This window comes from Tenrec ecaudatus, chromosome Y (assembly GCF_050624435.1).
Source record: "Tenrec ecaudatus isolate mTenEca1 chromosome Y, mTenEca1.hap1, whole genome shotgun sequence".
Taxonomy (NCBI): Eukaryota; Metazoa; Chordata; class Mammalia; order Afrosoricida; family Tenrecidae; genus Tenrec; species Tenrec ecaudatus.
The window spans coordinates 2,496,563-2,503,329 of record NC_134549.1 but is presented as its reverse complement, the minus strand read 5'-3'; the positions used below and the strand labels follow the sequence as shown (position 1 = coordinate 2,503,329).

Genomic DNA, 6,767 nt, shown 5'->3' with positions numbered 1-6,767 from the left:
TATGCAAAACACAGAACAAAACACTAAATCATCTTGAGTCATCCTTACAAGTGTTCCTATGCCTGAGCCTATTGTTGCAGTCACTGTGTCAATCCATCTCGAGATCCTTCATCTTTCTCGATTCCCTTCCATTTTATCAAACATGAGGTCCTTCTTCAGGGACCGGTCTCTCCTGACATTAAATCCAAAATATGTCTTGCCATCTTGTCTCTATGGGGAACTCTGGACACATTTCTTCCAAGACATACGAGTTTGTCTTTTTAGAAACTCTTGAGACTTTCACTATTCTCCAGCACCACAATCCAAATGCATCCATTCTTCTTCCTGATTTTATGTTCAGTTTTCACATGGATATGAGGCAAATGAAAATACCATGGCTTGGGTTTTATTCAAAGTAACCAAAGTCTTCCAAGTAACATCCTGTTTCTCAGTATTCTAAAGAAGTCTTGTGCATCAGCTTTACCTAGGGAACTCCTCTTTTGATTTCATGGCTGCTGCTTCCAAGAACATTGATTGTGTATCAAAGCAAGATAAAGTCCTTGACAACTTCAACCATTTCTCTATTTATCATGATGGAGAAATGGATCTATGGGTCCAGTTGTTTTTGAGAATTTGGGTCTTCTTCACACTGAGTTGTAAGTAGTGGAATTCAGAAAGATACTGCACACTGAAGACTACAATCCTTGATCTTCATCAGCAACTGAATAAAATCCTCCTCATTTTCAGCAAGTAAAGCTATGTAATCTGCATATCACAGGTTGTCTATAAACCTTTTTTCAATCCTGATGCTACATTCTTCTTCACAGAATTTAACTTCTCTGATAATTTGCTCCACATAGAGATCAAATAAGTGAGATGAGAAAATACCCTGTTCACACACCTTTCCTGACTTCAAGCCATTCAGTATTCCCTTGTACTGTTTGAACAACTACCTCTTGATACTTGTACAAGTTCAGCGTAAGCACAATAAGGTGTTGTGGAATACTCATTTTTCTTAAGTTATCCATAATTTGCTATAATCCATAGTTGGATGCTTTGGCATAGTCAATAAAACACAAGAAGCATCTTTCTGGTATTCAAGCTAGATACAGAAAAAGAACAAGTGGTGTCATTGCTGATGTCAGATGGATTTTGGCTTAAGGCAAAGAATGCACAAACTCATGAATCCAATTTTTATGACAAAAATCTATGATTATGGTGGTTTTAATGATCACCATAGATAGTCTATCAGGTTACTCATGTGGGGAACAAGTGGTTTTGATAGACTGTCTTCTGGCCAGGGTGGACTATCCATACCTACATCTAGAAGAGAGAATGGCAATACACACTCTCATCGAGGACTTCCTCTTCTTCCTCTTAGATGTGGCGGCTGGTGTGGTATGTAAGCATAGAATCTTCCTCTTCCTCCACAACTACATAGAGGTGGGGATCTAATGGCATATAACAGAAGAGGGAGATGTGGAGACCATTATGATAGAAGAGTGGTTTCACTGCTACTGAGACTTCGGATTTTGCGATAGATACATGGAGGTTATCAGTATGCAGATGGCTCATGATCTTCACGAATCAGGATAGGATCATTCCTATGTTGTAGATCATATGATGATGTTGGTGAACCTATTATTACTACACAAGTAACTATTTCCAAAGATGTGGATGGATTTATTATTGGAAAAGGTAGTCAGCAGATTAAACGAATTAATCCTGAATCAGGAGTTTCATTCAAATTTGATAATCCTTTAGAAGGGTCTGAAGATCAGATCATTGTAATTATAGGAAAACAGAATCAGATACAGAATGTACAGCTTCAGAACAGTGTGAAGAGTACACATGTTAAAGGATTCTAATGCAAGATATCTATATATTTTTCTTTTTTCATGTGTGAAGCAGTATTCTGGAAAGTTTTTCTAAAACTGGTGAAAAACTCAAGGAGTCCTGCATTTTTAAAAAGCTGCTTCTGTTTAAAAAGCCAACATTCCTCTGCTTCATAGATGTTCTATATTTGAAGTGCAGTGAAATCTTTGTTGTCCACCAGATGTAATATTACAGTTCTTTACAAACAGTATGCAAGGGAGGGTGTGATAAACCTAACACAATTTTGAAACAGCAGTCAAGTGAGTGAATTTTAATTTTTGTTCATGGTTGTTGGTTTAAAACAAATTCCCCATCTAATAATTGTGAACACCTTACTTTTTTGGTCACTGTAACCTTTGAGGGGATGTCAGGGAGGAAAAATAAAAATAAACAATACTTCACCATGTTCTTGGCAGCTTGCACATGTAAATTCTCTTTTTTAGGAAACATTTTATGATTTTTGAATTAAATATAATGAACATTAAAGAGAAACAAAAGGTTAATAAGTACCCAAAGACAATATAACCAAAATGTACTTAAACATATTATAATAAAACTTTCCAAAACAAAAGACATACAATTTTGAAAGCAGGAAGGAAAACAAAAGGTGCCTCAGCTCTGATTTTTCAGCAGAAAATCAATACTGGCAAGGAGATACTGGGATGACATAAAACTTGGCAAAAAAAAAAAAAGAAAATGCTAACTAAGAAGTATATAAAGGAAAAAAACTGTCCCCCATATAAAATAGTAGGACATTTGGTAACAGAAAATAAGAAATTTTTAAAATAACTAGAGCAATATTACAAGAAATACCCAGGAGAATTCTTCAGACAAAAGACCAAGACTTTTGAACCTGTGGGAAATTACAGGGTAAAGTCAAAGAAAAGTAATAAACATTTTCATTAAAGTGAGGAATATTATAAAAATTTAGAAAACACTAAAACATAACAAAGAAGATGATGAGAAAAATCCAAAAACAAAATTAACCCACTACTGACAATTATGTAAAACAAAGAAACCAGCACTACTACACACACATACGTAAACATGTACAAAAAAGAACTTCACATAGTAAAGTGATAGAAAAGTGTAGTAATTAATACATTCCTATTGAAAATTATACTGGATGTAATCGGATTAAAACATCAACTGAGGGGCAAGTACTAGTAGAGTGATTAAGAAAATAGGACCCAGCAATACATCATGTAAAAAAACCAGTTGAAATGATAAGAAAAAAAATGGCCAAAAAAATCAAAAGTAGAAAGCAATATGATATGGTTATGATGAACAAAAAGTAGAAGTGGCATTATTAATTTCTGATGAAACAGATGTTTATTTAATACAGAAACTAGCATGTTGTTGTTGTTAGGTGCCTTTATATCAGTTCCAACTCACTGTAACACTACATATAACAGAAATACTGTCCCATCCTCACAACTGTTCTATAATGGAGGATATATCAAAAGGGGCAAGACTTCTTTACTCTTTGCTGCAACCTGCCTTCATTAAATCCCTATTTAGCTCAATCTGCTTATAAGTCACTTTTCCTGCCAGGTTGGAACTCAAAAGAAACATGGCAATCTATTTCCTCTTGTCTTTAAAGCCTTGAAGAACCATGTCCTGGGGGTGCTCTGAAGGGAAAAAAAATCAGTCAATATGTAGCTTAGAAGCATTTGAGAAGGGGAGAAGGGACCCCTTAATGAATTACTTGGAATCTGCTCCATATTATCAGACCCTGGTATTTTCTCTAGTCTATATACAATATGGACACATTTTTTTGTGTGTCAAAAATGCTGGTGACTATGTTGCTGTCACCAGTTAGATTTACAGGGCTCTTTGTTTTAAATGAAACTTTCTACTCCTATAAAGAGTTACAATCTCAGAAACCCACTAGGGCAGTTCTACTCTGTCCTAATGGATTGCTATCAATTGGCACAGATTTTGTGGCAATGCGTTTGTGTTTCCTGGTTTTGATTTAGAGTCTTGCTCACTAGTTCAAAATAGAAAGACTATTCAAGTGTGGTCAATTCCCTGCTCATTTCCTCTTGTCTTTCCCAGCAATCAATTAATAACAAAGGAATTCTTTTAAAAGCAGTTTTCTCTTTCACCCTCTTAACAATTCTGCTGTTTGGACTCACTCCCTTGAGGATGGATGACAGACTCTATCCACAAGTACTGAAGACCTGACCAACATCATTCTATTTTCAACAGAGGGTTCATAAAGCGGGACATATTACCACTCCCTTGGTGAGCTTTGTCACTGATTCAAGGATCTGGTGTCATTCAGCACTCAGTAGCACAAGGGTACTCCTCTACATCATCAGGGCTCCTCTGGTGTTTTCTTCTACTAATTGCAAACTATCATACACAACACTGATTTGTTTTTCTGTAAGGCTGTACCTAGTCTCTGCATCCTTTAAAAAATTGGGATCAAATTATCTGGAGAATTTGTCATCCTTAAGGCAATTCTCACAGTCCACACATACAACATGAATGAGGGCAGCTAGCAATAGACAATTCATTCTTGCCTTGCAGCTAAAGTCCTTAAAGCCTCTATTTGCTATATTGCCACTTGGACTACCTGGTCCAAACCAATAATTGGAGCACACTAACTAGACTAGGTGAAGGATAAAAGGACATCTACATCCCAGTAATCCCAGGATTATCTGTTGTTTCTTTAATGGAAATGGAGTAGGCTCCAAGGTTATCAATCACAATAGTGGGAAGAATCTTAGTTGTATCTAACTCAGTGCCTACTAATTCACCAGTCAGTATGAATGGAGGGGTGGGGATGGGGGGCGTCAGGTGGGTCGAAGCGCCACAGGGCCCATTCTGTACTGATGGCAGTTCAGCAGTCCCAGACTCTCATCCCCTCATGCGATCACTTATAGTCATTTATTTGCCTTATCCCAGTTTAACCACATTATATATTTAAGCAAGGGAAAATGTTACAAAGCAAAAGAAGAAGAAAGGAGTTGCCTGTCCACAGAGGGCATATCAACCAATTTTTCTGTTTAGTTTTACTGGAGGCTGGAATTCTATATCTCCCTATTCTGAAGTTTCCTGCCTTTTATTGTCTATAATAAAGAAAGTACAGAAACTTTTATTTCAGGTACATGAATAGTCTTTTACACTTGGTCTAGGCCACTACTGATTAGCCATAGAAATGATGAATTTTAGGTCTATTTTTAGGCAAATTTGTTTGATATCCAGGTGATCTTGTGTTTATTTGACCCCAAGAAATGTTTAGGGATGGAGGAAATGAGGACATGATCTTTCTTACCACCAAAAGGCACGGGGTAAATATATACAAAGGGGGATTCCAAGGCTAAGATTTTTCAGAGTGGCACACAGCTCTGTAATGTGCCCAGAATTCTTGAATGTCTTACTTGAGGATGTTTAAACATCCCTTTACTCATTTTTCACCCAGACATCCTAATTCACTTCACAAATATGGTTTCTGAGACTAACACATAAGCATTTAATTCAAACAATTAAAGGCCCTTTTGATAACAACACATTTCATCAGTCATAAATATAAACAAACAACAAGCTGAGTGAGCTATTGGGAGTAGAGTGATATTAGAAAAATGCTAACTTTCTCTCTATAATTTGCTTCCTCGGCATAACCTGCCCTCTATTGGATAGACAGAAGACAATTTGTTTCTCTAGTAAACCCAGACTAACATATCATGGTACCTTGGGAGTGGGGTACTAGAGAAACAGATCATGAAGATAAAGTGTGGATGCTTGCTTGACCTCTGCCTCTTGGTAGTTCTTTGGTTACAGAGGTCAGATTTGGCCATGCAGTTTACTGGGTTATGTTCTGGAAAGAATAGGGAAGTTAAAAGTTTTTATTATTATTTTGTTTGGCTTTTCTCTTTGGATATTCCTCAATGAAATAGAAAAAAATGAATGTGATCAATGTAATATTTTGAGCCCAGAGGGCAAAATCACCATGTGAATTTCTCAGAGACCATGATGCTTCGTGAAAATGGCTGACAACAGTCAAAACAACTGACAGAAGGCCTGGCCCTGGCTTGAGGCAATGCAGCCAGATGTCTATGGCCATATTTCATATCTATAGAATAGTTTAGGTAAGGTTTAAGATAAGATAGGTAAGGATTGAACTTGACTGCTTTAAGAATTGAATTTAGAATCTGGTTGTACTAAGTTTATACTGTTTTCTTTTTGACTATTATTTTTATATAATGATTTTTAGAAATGAGTATTGGGGAGTATGAAAATAGAGACCTTTTAAGCCCACTTCCTTTAACCATTAATTTGAATCTTTAAATAGGTTAGGATGGACCTGCCAAGAAGGCTCTGCAAAGCTAAGTCCCACCCAATGTCGAGTGCTCAGGACATTTGAAGGTAAAGGAGCTGTTGACAAATCTTTAACAAGGAACCCCCATCGGTGATTGATGCCACAAAGAAATTCTCTTCTTTAGGACTGAACGTGAAGGGGAGCCTATGGGAAGGCTGAAATGGTTGCTAGGTGACCCCCTTGATCCACTTGTTGAATGGAAGTGGGAGAGAAGCAGCAGTAGAGAGAAGGGAAGAGTCTGGCCATTGACACCCATGGGCCCAGTTCATAGGAACTAGAGGAGAAGATGAGAGTGGATTTGCTGATCTGAAGTTTGTAGAGTGGTGTGGAACCTGAGCCTATGATATGACATAGCCCAAGGGGACTGGGGTTGTTTAGAATTTGTGACACTGCCCATGGTCTAAAAACTAAGCAACCAATGTGCACCTTGGTAAGGCTATAGAACACGGCCAGATGAAGAAAATATTTTTGAGCCTCTCTACTCTCTACTTTCACTGCTTTGTCTACCTGCTGATATGATACATGGAGCCACAATGATCCCAGCCAGAGTCCTTGAGCTGGAGGAGCCTCATGGAGACCCATAGAC

General features: G+C 37.4%; 1 pseudogene; it reads left to right on the top strand.

Annotated features, from left to right (window-relative positions):
• Positions 1–1,238: 1,238 nt before the first annotated feature.
• Positions 1,239–1,847, top strand: LOC142435630 (heterogeneous nuclear ribonucleoprotein K pseudogene; annotated as a pseudogene).
• The last annotated feature ends 4,920 nt before the right edge of the window (positions 1,848–6,767 follow it).